The sequence below is a fragment of the Ctenocephalides felis genome, unplaced genomic scaffold (assembly GCF_003426905.1).
Source record: "Ctenocephalides felis isolate EL2017-DRISC unplaced genomic scaffold, ASM342690v1 CF-g0.4_SCAFFOLD_01604, whole genome shotgun sequence".
In the NCBI taxonomy this organism is placed as follows: domain Eukaryota; kingdom Metazoa; phylum Arthropoda; class Insecta; order Siphonaptera; family Pulicidae; genus Ctenocephalides; species Ctenocephalides felis.
The window spans coordinates 54028248-54055648 of NW_020537758.1; positions in this window are offsets into that span (position 1 = coordinate 54028248).

Below are 27401 nucleotides of genomic sequence, written 5' to 3' on the forward strand. Positions count from 1 at the left end.
GTAACGAAATGTTCGAGGAATATTAAATAACGTTCTCTAATATATATAAAAATCGTATGAAATAAATGACAAAGTTAAAATTATTTATTCAAAGTATATAAGTGAGCTTTAGAACTATAACCAAAATAAAATTAAAATCTGAATCATTTTCGATATACAAAAAAAAAATTTAAAAAATTTAAAAAAAGAACTGGAAAAATAATTGGTTTGCCAACACAAGCAGAATGTTGGGTGCAGAATTGGTTTGATTCTATTTTCTGCATTCTTTGCACCATATCTCTGTCTGTCTATCTAGACCTGCTTTTGCCAAAAACTAATCAGCCCATCTCCCTATCAGTAGGAATCGAATTTTGAATATGCCCGAAATCGTCCACGAAAAATTGTCTCTACACACACAACACACACAACGCTCTTTTTCTGAAGTATGCACAAAATGTTCAGAAACTTCTGAGAACCTGTGAGAATATTTTAATTTTTAAGTTTTGGCCGATTACTATGATACCCTATGGAAAGTTAAAATGTAATCAGATAGTATAAGGTCAGGACTGTATGTTGCATGTGGCTAAAACATCTCAACCAACTTCACTAATTTTAATCGAATGGCCAAAAGTAAATGTGGCCTTGCGTCATCATGCGTCAATTCGGGCCGCTTTCCTTTACTGCATCATTCAATATTGTTACTTGTTCAATCATTAAGACATAATTCGTTTGTGTAATAAGAGGACAAAGTAGATAGTTTCTTGACTAAACTGTTACAATACCTTATCATGATGTTATTGTCTTTTGATGTTACTTTAGCTATCTCCTCAGATTTGCTTAACAAACTTTTCCACTTGGTACGGTTGTAAACGACTTGGCTATTGCCAGTTATCGGTCGCTTCAAAAATGCATGATTTTTAAAGTGTTTCTTTGGCAAATGCATAGCATTTGCAATACTTTCGGATTGCAAGAAACCCAATTTTCGAGTTTTTGAATTTAAAAAAATGGTTTTAGTTGATACATGAAACTACTTTGGAATCTCACGCGTAATTGTAATTGACCACTATAATCGATTATTGTTCTTATTAAGTCATCAGCTTCAACTGAACGACCATAACGCGGTTATTAACTCAGTGAAAAATCACCAGAACAAAATTTAGCAAACCAATTCTGACAATGCTTTTTTAAAGCTTCGTCACTATAAACGATACATAACTGTTGATGAGCTTAAGATACAGTATTACCTTTGCGGAAATGAAAAAGAAAATGTGATCAAAATATTTTCTTTTATCTTTCAACGTCAACTGCAAAGATCTTTTTTTTTACTAATGGTCAACTAAATTGCCTAGTACCCAATATCAAAGTATGTTTCACAATTGAACTAACAAAAAATTAACTTGAAGGCGTTCAAGAATTAAAGCGATTATTACTTAGTTGCCACTTGCGATCCATTAAAGCGATTATTACTTAGCATGAAAAAAAAACCTAATCAATAATGTTGCAAATTTAAGTAACAACGAATAATAGAAATATGCTTTAGAATTTTGATAATTTACGAAAACCCGCAATATTCACCATTTAGAAAGATAGTCAGTAATCTCATTCCTGGTGCATGTACATTCGTCTACTACACAATTATATCAAAATATCCAGTTTCATTTGAACCTAATATGCAGGCCATAAATCTCGTTGCTAATTACACAACATAAACTTCCCGAGTTCCTGACTTCATCTGATCAATGTCACTCACTAGAACCTCATTAGAACGTCCGAAACTTCCAGCATGCAACTGTAATAACACGGAGATGGCGCGATATTCCTAACTAAATGCAGTGATTGTTAAACAAACGTAAAATTATACATACGAATACCTAAATAAAAAACGTAAAATTATACATATGAATACCTAAATACATGACAATGGATAATGTGAAATATATATGCACAAGAGCAAACTATGTCACGATATTTACTTATTAGAAGGACTAATTATATTTTTATAACATGGGATAAAAATGTTTTTGACTTAAATAAACTTTGTATTCTTTACGCTAAAAAGTTAGTGTAAAAATACAGATAGATTATATTTTATGCAAGCAAAATTTATTGAGTTTTATGAGCAGTCGTGCTTACTTCTAAAACTATATGGCTTTATAAATGGCAATTCAAACATTATCATACTGTAATACAATTTTGGTAATGCCAATTAATTATTTTGATAAACTCAAATTGTTTATGAAAATATTTATTTAAAAAGCTAAGTTATTTATACCGCGAAATTTAAATGTATTAAAATCCAAATGCGATGATTTATAAATAATTGTGAAACCAAGCATAAAATAATAAAATGCATTACAAAATTCGAAGTATACAAATTCGATTTTTGAGAAATTTTAAATTTTTGAAAAAATTGACCTTTTTGAAAAAAATGTTTTTTTAGTTAGAAATATTTTGGAAATTTTGAACTCTTTTTCAAAGCAATCGTACTGGTTTAGCTGCATAGAGACGGAATATCGAAGCGCATAGGCGCGTAGGCGCCTCGTCGCGGTCTAACGGACAAACGATGTAACGAAACACATAGAAATTTAAACAAAATTGATACACATTATTAAAATCTCCATAAAATATCTGATAATTTGATGTGCATATGTCTAATGATCATTTTTTATATCAAAATGACATTTTTTTACTTTTTTACTAGATCTCCGAAACCGCTAGACCTGCCTTCCCAAAAATTTGATAAGTTCTTCATCTTGTCAAATCAAGTAAAATGTTTTTTGAGTTCTTTTAAAAACAGAGTTAACGTTTTTGACACTTTTTGCCCCGTATCTTCAAAACGGCTAGACCTGCATATGCCAGAAACTAATCAGCACGTCTCCTTATTAAATGGAATCGAATGTTTTTTGAATAATTGAAATCGGTTGAACCGTGTACCCGAAATCGTCGACCAAAATTTGTATCTGCACACACACACATATCCATTTTTTCTAAGGTACATAAACTCAAATAATACTATTAATTTCTTTCAAATTACTTTTATCAAGTATATGATGGCTGACTGAAATAAGATTGAGTCCTAAATCATAGAATTTATAATATATTGTAAGGTCTATGTCATAAATATATCAATTCTGAATCAGATGTTTAGATTCTATAACTGATAAATGAGTTGCATTTGCACCTGGTAGTTCTATATAATTTTACTATCCTTAATACTGTAATATCATTCTTGAAGTATAAAATTAGCAAAAAAATTAAGTAAAATCGGTATCCAAATCAACTTTATTATTTTTTGTAAGTTATCAACAATCTGCATTCTTCATCTTCCCGATCTTTTTAGTCATATTTGACTTTCTACGTCATGTAGAAAGCACTATTTTTGCAGAATGGGTCCGATACAATTTTTTTCCTTACAATGAACGTGCCCAATAGAGATCTTTCTTCGCCCACTTTTCTTAAGATTTCTTCATTTGTTACCTTATCTAGAACTCCACTTTATTTTCTCCATTTGTCTCCAGCACCATATTTCAAAACTCTAATGATAGCTTTTGTCGGCCTTTCTTAAAGTCACAATCTCTGATCCGTACAGAGTTATGCTCCATACATATACATTTAACTAGCCTTTTTTGCAAGTCCAAACCCAGTCTGTCAGCAACTTTCCCTTTTTGTGAAAACCATATCTTAAAGCTCAGAATGCTTGTCCTGATCTTTCCCGTGTAGTACCCGTTTCTGGTCAAAATGCTTCCGAAGTACTTGAAGTGATCCACGTTTTCAAGTTCTCGATTACCTACCGTTAACTTCAGAGACTCATCTTGTTTTATATTGCCTACGCACAGCCATGTTCTATACTTAAACTCTAACGTACTGAGTGATTATTATTAATTACTATACTAACTGAGCATAGTATAACGGAGTATCGGAATATACTACGCGGATAACAACTTATACTAACTGATAACTGATAATGATAACGACGGAGGACGGAGAACGGAGGGAATAGCCTTTAATTAACAATAATGCATCTGACCTTTGCTGGAACGGGTTCTCCTCTCCTGGCACAACACACACACCACTATACACAAAGCGGGTCCAGCGCCTGGCGCGTGGACCCACTGACCTCCTCAGAGGATGATACAATTCTTAATGCTCACATTTCAACCCCAGACTGGACCTTATATTGGCATCCCTAGTAGGCGTAGGTGGGGGTGTCCCATTGCACTGGTGGTTATGCAACCCTTTTAACGACAATACCTATTGTTACAATATATTTGTCGATATTTATCCCTATTCCGAATCGTATACCCACTTCGACGATTTAGCGACTATTTTTGGCATTCACTTATATATTTTTCTTTCCAGTAACAACAATAAATGCTAAGTGCTTTGTTCATAAATAATTTCTTTAATTTAAACCAGATTATTTCTTTTTAGCAATTGATTATGGAAAATTGAAACATTATCACTAGCATGTAGTACTTGAACACTTTCGACTCGGAATTTATTTTTGTATCGGATTTTTCCAAAATGTGGTTATATTGCTTTTAAATATAGTTATTATGATAATAAAATAGAAAATTTTGCAAATTAAAAAAAATTGCACTCAAAACCATGCTATATTGTTAAAAAAATCATTTCTTCACAGACCTTTATTAGAATTATGGGGATCATGAGCTAATAAATTATTTTAGTTATTTATAAATTTAATAAATCAATCAATAAATGAATGTAATAGTAAATTAATTTTTAAAAAATAAAAAGAAATTAAATGTAAGTTTAGTTTGCAACGAGTCGTCGCCGACACGATTTGCCGCCGGAGCGGCGGCATCCGAGCGCAACGGTAAAATGACTACGACGCCGGAGCGGCGGCATCCGAGTCGAAGCGGTTAAAATAATTAACTTCCCGTAGGGTAAGTTATAGTGATCGCAAAAAAATCAAAAATTAAATTTTTTATATATGTTTACGTTTTTAAGGTTTCCGAATATTTTGCCATACCTTAGAAAAAAACGGGTGTATGTGTATGTATTTGCATAGCGGATACAAATTTTAGTCAGCAATTCCGGGAACACCGATCAACCGGTTTCAATAATTCAAAAAACGAAAATTTGATTCGTATTGATAAGTAGAAATGCTGATTAGTTATGGAGCAAAAAGTGCAAAAAATGGCAGGTTCTGAGAGAACAAATTGGCCGATTTGAATGTTTCAAAAAACATTCGATCCGTATTGATGTGGAGAAGTACTGATTAGTTTTTGGTATAGGCAGGTCCAGTCGTTTCGAAAATACAGAGCAAAAAGTGCAGAAATTCCGATTAGATCCTAGGCATCCGCTCATAGCGTTGCGCGTGAGCATGTCGTTACAGCTGAGTTGGTTGCGCGTCACCGCAATTTTTTTTGCGTTAGTATGCTACGTCTGTAATATTTTTAACTTCCCGTAGGGTAAGTTATAGTAATCGCAAAAAAATCGAAAATGAAAATTTTTATATATCTTTACGTTTCAGAGGTTTCTGAACATTTTGGCATACCTTAGAAAAAATGGATGTATGTGTGTGTGGGTGTGTGTGTGTGTGTATGTGTGTGTGTGTGTGTGTGTATGTATGTATGTGTGTGTATGTATGTGCGGATACAAATTTTCGTCGACGATTTCGGGAACACGGGTCAACCGATTTGAATAATTCAAAAAACATTCGATTCGTATTGATAAGGAGACGTGCTGATTAGTTTTTGGCGAAGGCAGGTCTAGCCGTTCCGAAGATACGGGGCAAAAAGTGCCGAAAACGGTAACTCAGTTTTTGAGAGAACGGAGCGTCCGATTTGAATAATTCAAAAAACATTTCACTTGTATTGACAAGGTTAAGAATCGATAAAATTTTCATGAAGGTAGCTCTAGCGGTTTCGGAGATATGGAGAAAAAAGTAAAAAAATAAGCCATTTGGCGGTCAAAAATGATCATTAGACATATGCTCATCAAATTATCAGATATTTTATAGAGATTTTAACAATAAGTATACGTTTTGTTAACATTCCTATGGGTTCCGTACCAATGCTTATGCGTTAGACAGCGACGCGGCGCTTACGCGCTTTATATTTTGCCCCTATGCAGTTAAAGCAGTACGATTGCTTTGAAAAAACAGTTCAGATCTTCCACAATATGTCAAAATAAAAAAAAAATTTTTTTCAAAAAAAAAAACAAAAAAAAAATTAAAAAAAAATTTTTTTTTAAAAAATTTTTTTTCAAAAAAAAGTAATTTTTTGTCCAATTTATAGTTTCTTAAAAATCGTATTTTTTCGAAGTAATTTTTTTTAAAAAATGTCAATCGTTTTTAAAAAAATAATAATTTTTGGTACGGGAAGTTCCAGCAATTTGCCTTAAGGCACGATGCCTTAATTGCCTTAAGACAGAATTCCACTTACAGCTAGTTTTTTAATTAATTTAATACTTTTTGTGTTTGTATAGTTGATACTACATGAACTATTTGAAAGTTTTAACTCAGCGCATATATGTCCCTAACGAAAAATTGATATGCACTTCAAATAAAATATGTTCCTTCAAAACAAAAAAATCGCTTAATTAGATTTTGTTTATATTATAAACTTCATTCAAACATATATAAACATCATCGTCTAATCTAATAAGTTTTCACATTTTGTCCACAATAAACAAATAATGAAAATTCTAGTTTTAATATTTATTCATAGAGACTTTCATTCTTTGAATGTTTAATTACGGTACGGGAAGTTCCTGCAATTTGCCTTAAGATACGATGCCATGCGCCCCACTAGTTTTGCTATCATTGGCAGTTGACCATCATTTTTTGCATATAATATTTCAATAAAGCAAAATTGAGAGGCATGACCAAAAGTATAGCTTCAATTATAATTTCCTCGTCTTTGCCATTTTGCTTAATTCGTGTAATTTGCTAGTTTCATATAATTTCACTATCTATGTTATATTCAGAAACACTGACGTCTATTTACCATGGATTATGGCTAAGGAAACGAATGTACAGTTATAAGCGCAGAGCTCTCGCAAGCTGTTCTGGACTTGTGTGTAATCCATTAATAAAACGGCTAAACGTCAACGTCACAGCGCAAAGCGCAATCCAATGAACTCGAATCTGCGCTCCAAGTTAATAGCAATTATTGCAGTTTGCTGCCAGCAAAAGGACGAACTTTACATTCCGACAATCATTTTACTTCTACGATAATCTAATAAATTGTCCTTATTAACAGAGAACTAGTGGCGCATGGCATCGAGCTTTATAGGCAAATTGCTGGAACTATCCGTACCGAAAATTGAAACTTAAATAAATAGATTTTTGAGAATTTTGTAACTTTTTATACTTTGAAACTTTTTGAAATTTTTTATTCGCAAAAAAATCTGATGTGAAAATAGTTGCATATATTTAGGTTCCAGAGGTTTCTAAATAGTTTGGCATACATTAGAAACATGTATAGGGTGGCCCATTTAAAAATTGGAATTTATCGATAGCAACTTGCCACATCGTGCGGAATTCGAAGTTGCGATATATGGAAAAAAAAAACTAAGAATTTTCAGACCTTTCGAACGATGTGTAATACTTTATATGTTTTCTTTACAGAAATATCTAAACCGTAAGATCACTAGATCACTAGGACCAGAAGATGAAATGATTAGTTAATAAAAACTATAAAAATGGTGATTCAGTTCTGATGGTTTTGAAATGAGAAAATGAAGAACTGATTAAAATTTTGGGAAGGCAGGACCAGATTCAATACAAAAAGTTCAAAATGGCATTTAGTGTCAAAAATAATATGCACATTAAATTTGATACATTGTAGAGATTTTAAAAATAAATACAAATACTTTTTGATTAGATTTCTAAAATCGCAGGACCTGCCTTTCCAAAAATTTAATTTATTGCCTCGTATTTACGAAACTGCTGGACCTGCCTTTGCCAGAAACTAATCAACACGTCTCCCTATCATTACGATTTTTGAATGCTTTTTAAATTATTCTCTTTATTAAATATATTATTTTCAAATGCTGCCAAAAAACTAGCTTTGGTTTGAGCATGCAGCCAAACGACGTTCATCTAAATGCAAAATTTAATTTACTAATTTAATATTTTTAGACATTTGAAAGATTAGTTTTTAAAAAGATATACGTTAAAATATTTGAATGAATGATGAAGCGAAATTGCAAGTTGAAAGAGCATTCGTTTTTAATAAAACTGGTTTATTTATAGCTAAAATCCTCAAGGTTGTTTCTCTGCAAAATGCTACCAGATATGATTTCAATATGATTTCAAATCAAGACAAATTTGACTCGATTTGAAAAGCCTTTCAAAATATCTCGATAATAACCTCGTGTTGATTGGTTTTCGACGACAGTCATGCAAACCCTTCGAAAATTCCTTAAATTTTAAACAGTCATCAAAACGTATTTATAATGTGAATTTGACCAAATTTTATCGTAGTATCAAAATCTCAATTGTTATCGATTAAAATGATTGTAAAAACACAATGGCAAGTTCATGTAATTTGCTTAAAGAGAAAATGCTACTGTAATACAACGATGATCTTATAATCCTCATAAATTTTTCATTTTCAAATTTAATTATCGGCTGCACAATCACAACTGCATATTCCAACGAAAATAAAACATGTATCAATTACCCTGCTATTCACGGGCCATAAAATATTTTATGATTTTCCAACACGGTTTATTATCAATAAAATATTATACTATATCATAAAACTCAATTGACTATATCATCTGCGAACAGTTATCTCATAAGTTAATATAAATACACAAGATTTTTGAAAATTGTAAAACTAATTTTGACATTGAATGCAGAATTTTAAATTATATTATAGAGAATATAATAAATAATAAATAAGGAATAAATTAGAAAAATGTAATATAATATAATATTTTCTGATCACAGAAGGTACAGTTTTAGTTAACTTTGTTACATTTTATTTGCCAAAATCAAATGATATTATAATTAGATTTTCTTAAAAATTAAACATAAATGAAAGACATTTGATATTAACAAAATATTTTTAGATTCATATACGACTAAAAAATCACATAAATATAAATGATATTTTAGTGTCTTAGTAGTATGATCATAGTAGTCCGAATTTTTAAATTCGGAAAGAAATAACAATATAGGTAAAAAATCTCAAAAATATTGAATATGCACAAATAGTTAGGTAAACCTTTCTAGCAATTAATCCGCAAAAATAATTCTGGAGTCATAAATCAAATTTTATCAGAATATACATGATGGAATAGGTTTACATAAAACCGACAATGATTAATGAAATCCGATTGAGAGCATCAGTATTCATAAATTTAATTAAATTGGGTACTGAGATTTAATAAATTTACATTCGACAAATATTGTTTTTTTTTCAAAAAGTTATGAATATAAAAGATATTTGCACATTTTAATGAATAAAAATATCTAAAACAATAAATATTTCAATGTTTTAGTGTAATTTGGAAAAGCTATTTATAGGGACGACTATTTTATATCATTTCACATATTGCGGATATATATATATATATATATATATATATATATATATATATACAGGGCCGGTCCTGGGGTCCTCAGCGCCCGCATGCAAGACTTGTTCTAGCGCCCCCCCAATAATTTCAACTGTTTTATCAGTTTTTCATTAAAATTATTAGGTTGTCAAATATCTCCCTTCCGCCTTTTCCAAAAACTAATCAGCACATCTCAAAATTTTTGAAGAAAAAAAACAATTATTTTTTTAATTATCGTCGATCTCCAACGGCACAAAAAAGGCCCTTCACTGCTGCAGTGATTCCGGCCTTCTACGTGGATCAAATCAAAAAAAAAATTCGTTAAACTAGATAATATTGTTTGTAAAATGAACTACGATAAAACAAAAATAAAAAATTGATTAAATGGCGGCGTTTTTTAAAAAAAAGTTTTTGGACTGCCAAAATTCGATTTTTGATCCTATCAAAAAATCGATAGTTTATTTTACGGAGAACTATATATAGAACATGTACAAAAAAATTGATAGTGATCGGACCATTTGTTTTTGAGTAATCGCTGCAGCAAATTCGAAAAATGCTGTTTTGAGAAAAACGCGTTTAAAGATAAAATGATCGTTATACTATATACTATATATATACTCTTTAAATGGCTGTGACTCAAAAACTTTTTAAGATATCGATTTAAAATTTTGGTACGTTATTTTTAAAGGTATAACCTATCGATATATGAAAAAATTGAAAATTCGACTTTTTGAAAATTTCACACTAGTTGTGCCCCTTAAACTGAAGCATTTTATTATCTTTTAATTATTATTATTTCACTTAATTCCAATCAGATGCGATACATACATGTTTTTGTTTACAATTCATACAACTCTCTGTTTGTACACTCATAAGCATTAGTGTATTTTAGACCTATAAAATATAAATTGTGAAATTTACAGTATATATTTATAATAATCTATTTGAAAATGCACGAAATTAATATTAATCATAAAATAAGTGAAAATCTGGCGCAAAATTCTTGCTCGCCAGAAATCCTGTTACGATAGAAATCATGTTACAATGAATACTGGCGTCGTGTGCACCGGGCTTAAGTTAGATTGTTTATTATAATTTATTATGTATACTAGATTTTATATAAATAATTCTAGATTTTATATAAATAATTCAAGATTTTATATGAATAGTTCTAGATTTTATATACAAAATATAAATATTATATTATAAATTTAATTTTCCAAACTCGTTTTGGCGCCCCCTAAGGCTTGCGCCCGCATTTTTTGCATGCATCGCATGCAAGGCAGTACCGGCCCTGTATATATATATATATATATATATATATATATATATATATATATGTATATATATATATATATATTGTATTATGTGAAACATTGACTATTATAGTCTTATAAAAATATATATTTTTTGCAAATCTTTAAATTATACTAAATATTTTAATAACAAATGTCATGTATCAATATAAGAATATGGATAAACAGTGATAAACTTTTTTTTTATATATTATTATATTCATATTGTATTTATAATTATTTAAACATATTTAGATTCACCGATAGCAAACTTTGCTTCTAAATAGGTGTTAATGGCATTTGCCTTGTGGCAAGTAGCAAAAACTCCACCATATAAGTGTAAATAATCGACTAGATCAATAATAATTGACTTGAATTTCCAAATGTTTATTTCGAAATTAAAGATTTTGCTTTATTAAAAATCAATCTAGATATTTGAAATCAATGTATAATATTAGTAACTAAGTAATACGGAATTAATTGCGTACATGTACACCAGTTTCTATGTCCTAAAAGCGCGGCCTATTATTGGAAACCTTAACTTATATTATTCACCACTTTTCATAGGACTAGCACATTTCAGAATATTGGTTTAATTTCATGAACTGTAACTCCTAAATTGTAATTAATTTAATTAAAAACTCAAACAGAAATTTAATATATTATTAAGAAAGAAGGGCTAGACAGATCTTTGCCGAATGCACTACGATTCCAAACCTATATCCTGCAGGACTTTTGGCTAAAAGGAGGACGAAAAATTTACACTTTTCTGTAAAATAAAAAAAACAGTATATTCTTAAATCCTTTCATTATTTTGCTGAAAATTCAATAATAGTATTTGATTACAGCAATTCGTATATGGGTACAATTGTGACATATATTCCTATTTCGTTTTGGGTGAAAATTAAACATATAAATAAAATTTAACTAAAAAAGCGAAAGAGAAAAGAAAAGAAAAATTCAATAGAAGAGAAAAAAAATATTTTACAAATATTTCTTGTCAACTTATTGAATCTTGTTACGTATTGAATGACGATTTACGATTGTTAAATTATTGTATCTTGTCACGTATTGAAGGACAGTAGGTCTGTGTACTCACTTGGGAAAATGTACAAAATATTATTTAATTATTTTTTTTCTGAGCTATCTGGTAAATTAACAATATTATATCAAATCACGTTTAAATTGGCATAACTAACCGTACTCTGTCTCTACTTATTTATAAAAACGCTTTTACAGAATATGTAAATGTTATCATAGATGTTAAGATACAAAAATATTTTACTAAATATCAGTTTAATTATATTTTCCATGTGTTTTAGAACAAGTTTGAAATTTTGGGCAATAACTACGAAAATCGTTGATTAGTTTACCTTTTTAACTTCCCGTAGGGCAAGTTATAGTAATCGAAAATGGAAATTCTTATATATCTTTACGCTTCAAAACCTTCTGAACATTTTGGCGTACCTTAGAAAAAATGGATGTACGTGTGTGTGCGTGTGGGTGTATGTGTGTGTACGGATAACAATTTTCGTCGACGATTTCGGAAACACGGATGAAGCGATTTGAATAATTCAAAAAACATTCGATTCGTATTGATAAGGAGACGTGCTGATTAGTTTTTGGCAAAGGCAGGTCTAGCCGTATTAAAAATACGGGGCAAAAAGTGCCACAAACGGTACCTCAGTTTTTAAGAGAACGGAGTGTCCGATTTTAATAATTCAAAAAACATTTTACTTGTATTTACAAGATGAACAACTGATCTGAACAAAGAAACCACTTTTTTCAACAAGTCTTTTTTTCAAAAAAAGAAAAAAAAAAATTGGTACGCAAAGTTACAGCAATTTGCCTTAAGGCACGATGCCATGCACCCCACTAGTTATTTCTGCATTTAAAATAAAAAATTATCTATTAGTAGTTCAAGTGGTGTGTCGTTGACATACATATATCTACTGCACCACTCTTGTATTAATCTTCTTTCCTTGTGAAAGATATTACATTTCTGAATATCTTGCAGATATTTCATAGCTATATTTCTTCAAGGCGGGCGTTCGGGCTTAAATCTAATACGATAAAATGCACATATGCGGTTATCCTTCATGAATATTTTCGAAAATGCATCTCTCCGAAAGAAATTAAAAGAAAAATCATATTTCAACGCATATATGTTGTTTATATATCTTTCTACAGTTTGTATTGCGGGTAAAATCGTAGAAGTAAATGTGATAAAAGCGATGAATCAATTCATCAATCCATCAAGTATGAATAAATCTATGAAAAGCAACTGGTTATTGAACGTTTTATATAGTTTTAAAGGTAACTGGGTATGTATTGTGATGAAAACATTGCTATTCTTTTTTTTACAATTTGTTCAAATATTTTTCATATATATTTAAAACTTAAATTTATAATTATTGACAATGTCTCTACTCTACTACGTTTTTTAAGTTTGTATTTTTTTCTCTATTTCAAATTTACGACTTGTCCGATAATTTAGTATGAAAAATGCAGATATCAATATATATATATATATATATATATATATATATATATATATATATATATAAGTTTTCCGTAGAAAATAAAAATGCTTGCATATCTTTACGTTTTAAATGTTCTGAACATTTTGGCATACCTTAGAAAAGAAATGTATATGCGCGCGTGTATGTGTGAGTGTGTGCGTAGTATGTATATATAGATGTTTGGATACAAAGGATCAACCGATTAGAGTGATTCAAAAAATATTCGATTCCTATTGATGGGTAGGCGTGCGGATTACGAGGCAAAAAGTGCGAAAATTTCGATTCGGTTTTTTCAAAAAAAGTTCGAATCGAGTATATTCCAAAAACATTCCACATATATGAATGAAAGAATAGTTTAAGAAATGAAGGAGTGGTCAAATTTTTGTAAAGGCAAGTTTAGGGGTTTCGTAGATCTTGTAGAAAAACATTTTAAAAGATACATTTTGACGGTCAAAAATGATCATCAGACATAAGCACATCAAATTATCAGATGTTTTATAGAGATTTCAATAGTAACAAATTTTGTTTACATTTTTGTGTATTCCGTACCAAGATTTATATATTACGCATTCATAAACCATATATCGCCGTCAAAATCAAGGCAAAATATAGCAATATATCGTGACATTGTTATAGTTTTGTGAACAATGATATTTTTAATATAATTTAATTTATTTGGAAATAGTCTATCATAATCTTGAACAAGAATTTGGCTTTCATTGATTAGAAAATTTAATCAAATACATTAATTTGATTAAAAAATAGATAAATATTATCTATTATTTTTATTTGATATTACATATTAAGACAAAAGTGTTTGTATCAAAATATTCATCGAAAAATCTCACAATGTAACAATTACCGTGCAAGTATTTTGCAGCAATAAATCTCTCCGAGCGAACTTAACCTAAAACTATACGGATTTGCCGTAAACTTCGAAAAGAAACGTAGAATTAATTGTAGAATTTTGTAAGAGGATTATCGTGCTCACAACAGAGTATTATGTGTTCTGCAACTTCGTATAGTACAATTAGTGACGTGACTGCAGAGGTTGTATAATACCGTGTGCAAAAATATTGAAGTTTAATTAAAAGTTGTCCTGATTGTTAGCCGCTCAGCGAAATGCTGATTGTTTTAAATGAGATTTTATACCAGCACCAGAGAGGCTATGACTTAATCAACTAAATAAAGTTAGAACTTGCTAGGTTAAGATTGGTTTGAACCACAAATAAGAACCAAAGTCAACAGACATTTATTTATATTATGATAGAAGTTAAAATACAGAAAATATGTGCTTCAAAATTAAAAAACCCTATGAAAATGGTAATTGCAAATGCTGATGAAATTGATGATTTTGTATTAATATCTGAATATGTCTTTGCAATTCAAAGAATAAAATAAATCCATATTTTGATGGTTGCTTGAAAGTCAATAGTTAAGATTCATGAGTTTTGACTTAGAAATAAACTCTAATAATCATATGATATTTACTATTATCTTCTTCACAAAGGTTGCTTTCATCTACTACTGTGAAAGCGCTACTGTGAAATCTGATGAACAAAGGAGAGGATAATTATTTAAACATTAAATTTTAGTAACTAATTAATTAATTTTAGTAATTTAATTTTTGTTGTAATTGCCCTATTGAAGTTTTTATGTACACAATGAGTAACAGTATGATTTTTATTACTGCAAAAGATATTCTTTGAAACTGTTCAAAAATTTTTAGTTGTATTTCGAAATTATACTATTTAAAAAAACTAAGAACTTAATATATTTTAGTATTCAAAACCCATAATAGGTTTAAAAATAAGAAGTATTTTTTTATGATATGCAATAAATAATAATATAAAATATAAGTAATTTTTTCGAAAAAGAAATTAAAAATATTAAACAACCGTACCCACCAAATTTGTCAAAATACCCAACGACGTCTAAACTCAAACCCAACTCTCAATTTTAGAAATTGGTCTAGCCGTTTTTGAGAAAACATCAATTTACGGCAAAACATCTTGCAGACACACAACGCGCATACTTTTTCCAAATTTGATTTCATTCGATTCAGAATGGCTTGAAACGTCGAGAAAACAAAATTAGCGAATCGGATTTTTTGATGAAAACATAAACTTCTCCTTTTGGAAGTTAAAAACGTGTTTAGAAAGAACTGCTATAATCTACATAACAAAACTTAATAGATTATTCAAGGTAAGAAGGGTCAGAAAATAACAAAAATTATAAAATTTTAATTATTATGCAGAAAAACTATTAGATCGTAGATCATTTTTTGTGCCATTTTATACCCAATTCAAAGTTTAGATTCATACTTAGCTGTAAAACTTACATTGAAAAACATGCCGCATACCGAATACAGATAACTTTTTCGTGGAATTATTATAAACATGTGCAATTAATTTGAATATATTGCTATGTTTATAGTTTGAAGCAATTTGTTCTAAGATTACGCATAATACATAAAGTACACGATTTATTTAGTTGTTTCATAAAATATACTTTTTTCTCACCTAAATGCATAAAAACTTTTCATTTATAACTATTTTTTCTAAAAAGCAAATCTGAAATTTATTAATTAGGACATGAATTAAACCATTTGGGCTTAAAAAAAATTATCAGCATATGTTTTGTCTATGATAATTAATTTAAATATACTCCTAAGCTTGTACCTAGTAGCAAAGCTTTTCCATCTTCATCTAAAATAATTAACTTAAGGATAACATCGAACCGCTTGTACCACATAAAATATACCTCCTAATACGCTTGATGATCACCTAAAAACTTTAGACAGTATATTCAAAGAGTTCATGAGCACTTTCCATGCAAAAATATCTTCTCGAAAATGTAGCACGTACGGTGTTCGTGTATTTAAAATATTTAAATCTGCAGTAAATACAATGAATTTATGGTGACGCGACGCGGCCACATATGCTAACATCAGGGCCCGTGGCGAGCCGAACCCGCCGGAGAAAAATACTCATGGGGCGTAACACAAACAACACGGGTTGTCCCTCCAACGCGGCGTGAAACTCCGGCAAGTACATTATAGATAAGTCCGGGATGTTTATGAAACCGTCGGAACGCTCCCAGACTTTGTCGATCAGTAGTGGTAAACATGAGTATTGAAAAATAGACTACAAAAAGTGTAAAATCTCTTCACGTTACTAAATTGTAATCTTATTTACAGCAGAAATTTACAATAAAATTTCAGTATAAGTAATTTCTACAATTTTTCAAATTTAAATCGGATTTTAGAAAAAAAAGTGCACGACTGATTGAATTTAAAAACAATAAATTGCAACAGTCCTTTGAAAGTTTAAAATAAGTATTTGTTTTACCTTAAATTTTATTTAAAATTTACGTCTAAAGTCATGGTCTCAAATAATATTGATTATTGGAAATCGATCGCTTATGAAGAAAATAAATGAATTACCCTATAAAGTCAAATATATTTTATTATTAATTGGGTTTATTAACTTCCCGTAGGGTAAGTTATTGTAATGGGCCGAAAATCGGAATTGAAATTTTTAACATTTCTCGACGTTTTGAAGGTTTCTGAACGTTTTGGCATACCTCAGAAAAAATTGATGTGTGTGTGTGTGTGTATGTGTGTGTGTGTATGTATGTATGGATACAAATTTGCAGTCACGTTTTAGGGCGCACGGATCAACCGATTTGAATGGTTCAAAAAACATTCGATTCATATTGATGAGGAAAAGAGCTGATTAGTTTTTGGCAAAGGCAGGTCCAGCCGTTTCGGAGATTCGAGCAAAAATCGAATTTTTGAGAGAACGGAGTGTCCGATTTGAATGATCTAAAAAACATTCAATTAGTAATGATTGGGAGAAGTGCGTATTAGTTTTTGGCAAAGGCAGGCCCAGCCATTTTGAAACTACGGAGCTAAATGTACAAAAAATGGCAGTTTTTGAGAGAATTAAGCGTCCGATTTAAATGATTCAAAGAACTTTCTGCATGTCTTAACAAAATAATTGATTTTGGAAAAAAAAATTTGTCACTTTTTTTTTTTTTTTTTTTTAGTTTTTTGTATATCGAAAATATTTCAGATTTTATTTTTAATTCTGACTATAGTTCTAATATACTTTACAAATAATTTCAGTTTATATAATTCTCATAAGTATTAGACAATGTTACAATATTTATAATAATCTATTTGAAAACATTCAGTATTCCTCGAACATTTCTTTACGGTACGGGAAGTTCCAGCAGTTTGCCTTAAGGCACGATGCCATAATTGCCTCAAGACAGAATTCCACTTACAGCTAGTTGACCTTAAAATCAAGTACATTATTCATGAAACAAAAGTTATTCAGAGCAACATATCTTTTATTATCAAATCGAAGTTGACTTTTAATTTTGAATTTTTTTGACAAGACAATTTTGAGACAAGCCTTCCCCAAAAAACTGATCATGCTTTTTGAACCATTTTAACCGAATGCTTCGTTCTCTGAAAACGGTTAATTTTAGTATGTTTTGCTTTGTATCTCCAAAATGGATGAACGGAAGTTGAAAAAATTTAGTATTTTTTCTTATTTTAGTAAAGTAAAATAGATCGAACCAAATTATGCCGAAAGGTACCTATCTGTAATACTAAAATGAAGATAAATCTATTTCAATTCAAAAAATGCATTTGAATGGACTTAACATATTGAAATCTAGTGACTAAAATATAATCAGTTACATAAGTTTTGAAATAAATCAATCATTAAATATTTCTAAGAAAAATATTTATATAAATAGGTTTAACGACAAATAAATCTGAAGGTAATTTTTCAATATTAAATCCAAAATGTTTACTACTCCTGATCTAAGTGTTTTAGAATGTTGTGTGAGTGCAGATCGTCATTTCGTTCGTTTAACAACCTGAGTACTTAAAGTTTTCCTGAACGTTTAATTTGAAGCGTTCGAGTTCGTATTTATTGGAAATAGCACGGAACACGGACAGTCATTAAATTCAAAAATAACGCGGTCGGTCAAACATAAGTGAACTTTTAGGAAAGTGTATATCATTTAGATATTTTAGTGCAATTTACTGTCCTCATAAAACAAGGAATTTAATAACTTGGTACGAATAAAGTTTCTAAATGCCCAAGAGTAAAATTTAATATAATAGTTACCATGTTTCAAGTAGACAATTTCCGTAAAAATACTATGAACATAGTTGCCGGGAAACTAATAATATTTACGGAGTTTTCATTCTCGTAACTACTTTTAAATCAAGCATTTGGAATACAAATACAAACAGAACATTATATGATGAATTGAAATGTAAATTTGCATTTATCAGGTATATAGTATTATCGCAAATAGATTTTTTTAAACTTTTCCTAAGAAGATTTTATGTTTTCGCTAGAAAATCCAGATTAACTTAGTTTGTATTGATTTTAAATTATCGACGTTTGAAGTTATTTTGAAACCCATGACATCAAAATCAAAAAAAGTATGTTTGTGTTTCATGGGTTAGTCCAAATAGACCTACAATTACCAAAAACATATTTGCACCTTTTTAACTTCCCGTAGGGTGAATTATTGTAATCGTCCAAAAATCGAAATCGAAATCGAAATTGAAATTTCTCGACGTTTTGGAGGTTTCTGAACACTTTGGCATACCTCCGAAAAAATGGATGTGTGTGTATGTGTGTGTTTGTGTGTATGTATGGATACAATTTTCCAGTCATGGTTTTGGGCGCACGGATCAACCGATTTGAATGATTCAAAAAACTTTCAGCTTGTGTTGACAAAACAATTGTTTTTGGGAAAAAAAAATAATTCTTTTTTTTGTATATCGAAAATAATTCAGATTTAAATTTTAATTCTGGCTAAAAAAAGCTCACTTATATACTTTAAGTGAATATTTTTGAATATTCGATTCAGTCAAGTTATAGTGATCGCAAAAAAATCGAAAATGGAAATTTTTATATATCTGTACGTTTCAAAGGTTTCTGAATATTTTGGCATACCTTATAAAAATGGATGTGTATGTGTGTGCATGTGTGCGTGTGCGTGTGTGTGTGCGGATATAAATTTTCGTCGACGATTTAGGGAACACCGATCAACCGATTTGAATATTTCAAAAAAAAACATTCGATTCGTATTGATAAGGAGACGTGCTGATTAGTTTTTGGCGACGGAGGTTTAGCAGTTCCGTAGATACGGAGCAAAAAGTGCCAAAAACGGTAACTCAGTTTTTAGAAGAACTAAACTTCCGATTTTAATTATTTAATTTTTTTAAACAATTTCTTTGTATCGACAAGATGAAGAACTGATTAAATTTTTGGGAAGGCAGGTCTAGCGGTTATGGACTCTCAATATAAAAATAAGTTAATAGTCAATATAGTAATAATTAAAAGTCAATATAATATAAAAAAAATAAGTTAAAAAATGTCATTTAGCGGTCAAAAATGTTTATTTGCCATATTTACATCAAATTATCAGATATTTTATAGATATTTTATCAATGTGTGCACATTTCGTGTGAAATTTTTTTGGTTCCGTACCAAGATTTTTAATTACGGGAAGTTCCAGCAATTTGCCTCAAGGCACGATGCCATGCACCCCACTAGTTACCATTGTAATCTGAATACAAATTGCTTAATTTTTATAACAATAAAGTAGCATTGTTCTATAACAAGTACATGTTTTAAAATTTTTGTAATAAACTATATATAGCAGTCAAACAAACTTCACACCTGTTTAAATTGCATAATTATAAATTGCATAATTAGTCTTGCAAAGTAGAACATGAATTATGCTATTACTGCAATAAATTAATTATAACTCCTGTTGGAAAGTTGAGTTCATTATATTATTTTTTACTAGTAGAAATGTTTAAAATATCAATTAGTTACGATTGTCAGTTTCATCAAATATGCAGTAGTATGATATTAGAGAATCTGCTAATCACTGAGGAAATATATTTATACTTCAAACGTTAATTGAAGAAGTTAATAGAAAGTATTTGATTCTTATTGTTTTTAAAACTTAATCGAAGCCGAAGTAATAATGTTTTATTTCAAAACTTAGAAAAATGAAAGATCATTTTCAATCAATGCAAAGTACCTACTACTTAAACATTTGAACTTTAAAACGTTATCATTGCTTACAATTGAACTCATTTACCTGATCTATCGAAAACAATACAGCATTGATTTATGCCGATTACAAGAGTACTATGATATAAAGACATAACAAGTTTTAAAAATAATAATCAATTGATTGTTTATATGAAAGCTATATGCAATAAATATTCTGTTTATCTCATCAGTCCAAATAATGTAGGTTTCCCCTCAGTATACATACGAGTTACATGTGCATACAGTTTTATGTATGTACTTAGATATATTGCAATGTTTACCCTCCTCTGTTCGAGGATGTATCTAGCTGAGAATTGTAATATATTGCTGAACAAAAATGGATTGATCCGACGGAAAGGAATAATTTTCTCAATGGAGGATATAAAATACAAGGTAAAGTTATCGTAAATATTTTATAAGCAGCTGATCTATTACGAAGCGTCTTTGAGCTATTATTACCAGGGCGGGATAATTAATGACGGCGCTAATTCTGTAGTGTTTGCTAACTCTATGTGATTAGAGTAATTTAGTAACAACTCTAAGATATATTTCACTGTTCGATTTTGCTAAATTGATTATACAAGGGATACGGCCTGAAGCACCAGTTCTACATCTTTTAAGTAATTCATTGATCTATAAACCTTTCATTCATGGAAAGGTATCAGTATAATTGCCATACTAAAACGTTTGTAAAGATAACTTTAATTTTACTTTTAATTTAAATCATTTTAGGAGGTGCATATTTTTATTCAAATGTGCTTCCAATGATTCGTTAATGGGATATGGTTATATATAATGCTGAGAAATTTTCATATAATTTTCCATAATTATTTAATTGTAATATTTGTACTTACTACTTGAGATTCCATGCAATTTTCATTGATGTTCGTGGATCTGGACAGCATTTTCCTTAACGAATTTTGCGAGTCACACCTTTTCAGTTGAGCACTAAAAGTTCATGACAAATTAATAATGTGTTAAAAATAAAATATGTATTTATACAATATTGTAATTAATAAATTATTTGCAAATCGGATATTTTGTTTACCATCTTGTTATACTAATCAAGTGAAGATATAAAAAATACCACATTTGTACGAACTATATAGCTGACCAACCCAAATATATATTTATATATCAGTGATATTAATTTAAAAAAATATCGTAATCATTGTAACTGTGTATATTACTATACGATCAAAGAAAAATGTAAAAAACATTAATAAGTTTAATCCAATATTTCCTATCCATTTTACATTATTGTGAACACTTTGTTCTGTCTATAAAATAAATTGGTCTATTTTAGATTATATAATTTACGGTAAAATCACACTTATTTCGTTTAAAATATTATTATAAGTACAATGGTTATTGTCGGTCACACATTTTATGTAATATGGCGTTACATTAAGCAAGTCCAAAAGGTTACTAAAATGTTGCACCTATCGATAACAATTGCCAGAAGCAGAACTAATGTTTCTTGACATTTGTGCCATCCAAATCAGTCAGTTTTTCACACTTGAAAATATTATAAATTTAATAAACGCTTTAGATATAGCTTCTTGAAAGTTTTGAGACTGCCAACATATTAATAGTCGACATCTAGAAAACTTGATTTGCCCAAATAAAATAGGTGTACCTAGAATAACATATCTTCAGCATACTCTTATTTGAGACGTGTGATATTATTGTGTTAATCGAGAATTCTTACATAAATGTGATTTTAATGAAAAAAAAAAATAAAAATATTAAATCTTATTTGTACAGCCTTTAGTCAAAATTCACCCAAAGTATCAACCAATTTCGTCAAAAATTAGTCTAAAAGAATATGAAATATTTGAATCTTTATATAAAAATAATTGAATTTTTGTCACTAATATCAATATGTATTTATAAAATAAGTTTTAAATTTATGTTATTGAGGTATTTTCCATAAGTCCATAAAATATTAGAATAACTTAAGATCTTGCAATAAGAAACTAGTTTTCTTGAAAGATTTTTGAAGGCTTCACGTATCAGTTAAAGATTCGATAATTTAATTCTAATTCTAATTCTTCAATATTTGTTCTAATTGTGCATTTTCAAATTGAATTAAATTTCATACTTCTGAAAAGTACCAACATTACATTTTTATTAGATTATATAACTGAAGAATAGTATAAAACCATTAGCATTTATATATAACTTCCAACGTTTCAGTCATTTAATATTTTTAAATTGTTACATAAATTTAGGTACTGTCAAACTAGGTGTAGGTGGTATTTTGTCTCGGGGCGAATAATCGGTTTAATTGGGAAACGATATATTAATCTACTAGAGATTTAGAAGTTTTCCGAATTGTTAAAAGGAATCATATGTGGAAATATAACAAATTCTCTAATTTTGTATGAACATTTTACTTATTTTTGACAAACGAACACGCGTATTCTATGCTATTAGAACGTGACTCATTTTCCAAACTTTCGTATTTTTTATAAGTAAATACACTTGTAGGTAGGTCCTGAGAGATCATATAGTAATTCATGAAAGTCGCCAATTTTTTTATTCAACAATGCATTATAATGAAGTAACTTCCTGTCACGAAATATTAATGAGTCCTTGAGGAATAAAATCAAATAGCTTACAAAATATTGAAATCGGCGCAGCCGTTTTTGAACAAACGTCGACGGAAGGTTAAATTTTGTTTCACAAGCAGTTACACATACACTTTCTTATTTTGGTCTCAAATAATACTTTAATACTTGAAACAGGTAGTACATACACCTTTTCTTATTTTGTCTAAAATAAGATTTGAAACGCTGAGAATACAAAATAATAGTAATAGCAAAATATAGTACAAAACTACAGAAATTAGATTTTCTGGTGATAACAAACATTGTGTAAGTTAAACAACAAGATGAATTATAAATTAATTTTGTGAAACAATAAATAAAATCTAAACTCAAAAACTGATTTCCAACGAAAATATTTCAAACTAACTCTAATTCTATTCATAGACTAATGTTCTATGAAAGATCTCTGACACTACCAAATCCAATCACCAGTACGAGGGTTATTTGTAGACCAGTAATATCTGTATGAAGATTTAATTTTTTTAAGTTATTGGCAAATTGGATTATTTTATTGAAAGATTTTTATAATAAAACAACAGTTTTTTATATCATTAATAAACTACCATTATAAAGCATAGGCACGAAACTAAAACTGTCTGCGAATAAAAACGTGTTCACTACCTTTTCCAGCATCGACAATTAATTTAAGTTTTATCTTTCGCAGAGACCACACGATATGCAGATATATAACCAAAATTGCATAATGCAATATGTTTTTTCTAAAACAAACAGTAAACAATATTCTTTTGTTGAAACGAGCAAAAGTCAGCACATAAAATACATGCTCGCGAGTTGTGTACAATGAGCTCGACGACCATATAATTCTATTACCTTTTTTCTATTTATTTTGTACGTTTTGAATGAGGTCATGAAAAACAGGCAGAGCATTCGGGAGTTTACTATAAAAACACACACTCTAATTTGTAGTTAAACCCGTGACTGTAGAAATAGTAAAGCGATGTAAATATATACAAACATGCATAGGCGTATGAAAATTTTATTTTCAGAATAACAGTTGAACATTTTATCTATATATCTGCATCTCAATGTTTATCAACTTCCAGTAGGGTAGTTATAATAATGGACCGAAAATCGAAAATGAAAATTTTTGCATTTTTCGTCGTTTTGAAGGTTTCTGAAGATTTTGGCAAACCTCAGAAAAAATGGATGTGTGTGTGTTTTGTATGCCCGCATCTTTTCGTCCACGTTTTCGGGCGCCCGGATCAACCGATTTGAATGATTTTGAGATAACGGAGTATCCGATTTGAATGATCTAAAAAACATTCAATTTGTAATGATTGGAAGAAGAGGTGATTAGTTTTTGGCAGGCCCAGCCATTTCAAAGATACAGAACCATATGTGCAAAAAATGGAAGTTTTTGAGAAAACTAAGCGTCCGATTTGAATGACTCACAGAAGTTTCTGCTTGTTTCAACAAAATAATTGCTTTTGGAAAAAAATTCGTTTCAAATTTTTATATAACAATAATTTCAACTTTAAGTTTTTATAATTAACTACACGTAGGGCAAGTTATAGTAACCGCAAACAAATCCAAAATGAAATTTTTTTATACATCTCTACGTTTCAAAGGTTTCTGAACATATTCGCATACCTTAGAAGAAATGGATGTATGTGTGTGTGTGTGTGTGCTCGGATACAAATTTTCGTCGACGATTTCGAGAACACGGATAAAGCGATTTAAATAATTAAATAATTCAAAAAACATTCGATTCGTATTTATAAGGAGACATGCCGATTAGTTTTTGGCAAAGGCAGGTCTAGCCGTTCCGAAGATATGGGGCAAAAAGTGCCAAAAACGGTAACTCAGTATTTAAGAGAGCGGAGCGTCCGATTTGAATAATTCAAAAAACATTCTGTTTGTATTAACAAGATAAAGAACTGATCAAATTTTCATGAAGGCAAGTCTAGCGGTTCGGAGATCTAGTAAAAAAAGTAAAAAAAAAATGCCATTATTGGATCATTGAAACCGCTAAACCTACCTCCCACAAATTTAAACAGTTATTTATTCTATCAATACATGTAATTTTGTTTGAATGATATTGAACGCTTCTTTTCTCAAAAACTGAATTATCATTTTTGGCATTTCGGCCGGTATCTTCAACAGTTGGACCTGCCTTGGCCAATAACTAATCAGCACGTCTCCTTATCAATATGAATTGAATCATTTGAATCGGTTGATCCGTGTTCTCGAGAACGACTTGAATAATTAAAAAAATATTAGATTTGTGTTGATGGGGAGCACAGGCAGTTTGAAAAAATGGTAATTGAGTTTCGATATTTCTTCTTTGAAACAGCTACGCAGCTCGATTGCTTTGCAAAAAGTTCATAATTTTCAAAAAAAATGTGATTTAAAAGTTAATTTTTTTCATTTTTCAAAAAGTTTTAAAGCTCTTTATAAAATGTAATTTTTAGTATGTGAAGATACAGTAATTTGTCTTAAGGCAAAATCCATGCGTCACTAGTGCACAAATTCATTTTAAAAGGGCTCGAGAACAGAAGAACACTTTTTTCTTAAACTTTCAGCTTATTTACGAATCTTTATTTTAGCCAAGTTGCCAAATTTGATAACTTAGTAACCAATTTGATAATTTACGTTCAGAGAGGGAGGCAAAGCAAAATAATAAATTTTAATAATCGGTTATTTGAACCCATATTTTGCATTGCAATCGAATTATGTTTTGTTAATTATATTTCTTGAAATTAAAAATGTTGTTAAAAAAAGTTAATTATACTGTATAGAATTTTTTCTCACTATTCAAATTTTGCCGCCCCCAAAAATTTGCCGCCCTGGACTGTAGCCCCGTTTGTCCCTACTGTAAATCCAGCACTGGTTACTATGATACTCACATATTATTGAAGAATAGGTTCCGTAAACAAGTTCTATAAATAGCTATAAATCTGACAATGTGTTCATATTGATTAAATAATCGATCATTTTACGTATTGGATAGTTAATGCTTCAACTTTCCTCAAGGCAAAGTACCACATGCACGCAGTTTGGTTTTTGCGCCATTTTGTGTTACATCATTATATGAACTACGGAATTCAATGAAAACACTTTGACTTCATAATACCATGCCTTCTGTATTTATTGGTCTCTATGTAACGCGATACAAATTACACAAATTGTACTAATTCTGAGTTTTTTTCAGCGTGGTTTATATACAACCGTGATAGCCGGTTTGTACAAAATTAAATCCGACTTTCTTACAGCGCAATTCAGCTATTACTCACCGCGTTGTAGGAGGAGTAACTGTATAGCAATAATTAATAAGTTAAATCTAGAACTTACCATTTTATTTGCAAATATTTATGTTAAAATCACACACACATACACAAGCACACGCGACCATTGACTACGACAAAAGGGCACTCGGCACAATTAACACGACGACGACCGACAACCGACGACAGAGGACCGACAACCTTCTACTTCGAGCGCCGCCCGATAACTGAATTTGCATAATTTTTGACGATTTATTTACCCTATCAAGGTGTTGCCATATTTGGACATAAATCCAATGTATGACGTCACCGCACAAAGGCGCTATTTAAGAATTGAATTCGGACGAAATAAATAAAGTCTTCATATCTTGCGCAACGATTTAAATTAAAATTAATATATTAGGCGTAAGTGACATTTTGCCTTGATAATGGATAACAAATATAAAAATAAATTATTTAAAAAGCACGTACGACCAACAGAATATTATTTTCTTACAAGTTGTTAGTTCAAATCATTATATTTTTTTGTTAATTTTATTTATTTTTTATTGTTAAGTGTCCTATATTTTATTTTATACTAATTTTTATTTTTTATGTTATCCATGTAGTATGATTTTTTGTATAGGTTTTAAATACATCTATTATGTTTTAACATTTTATTTTGCATTATGCTATTATTTTATGAATGATAAATATTCATTATATCAATTTTTATATTATGTTTTTTAGTTTTTGCCTCTAAGAAAGAGTTAAACCGGGACCTGAAACGTATAAAAGACTTATTTGCAAAACAAGTTTAATCTACATCATCTCGGTTTTCCTTTCTAATATCATATTTTTAAACGATTGTTTTATGATTATGAATTAATACAGTCAATTTCATCTAAATATGACAATATGACATTACTATGTATAATTAAAACTAGTGGCGCGCATGACATCGTGCCTTAAGGCAAATTGCTGAAACTTCCCGTACCAAAAATTACTTTTTTTCAAGAAGATTAACATTTTTGAAAAAAATTTACTTTGAATAAATTAGATGTTTGAAAAACTATAAATTTTTGACAAAAATTTACTTTTTTTGAAAAAATATGTTTTCTTTATTTTG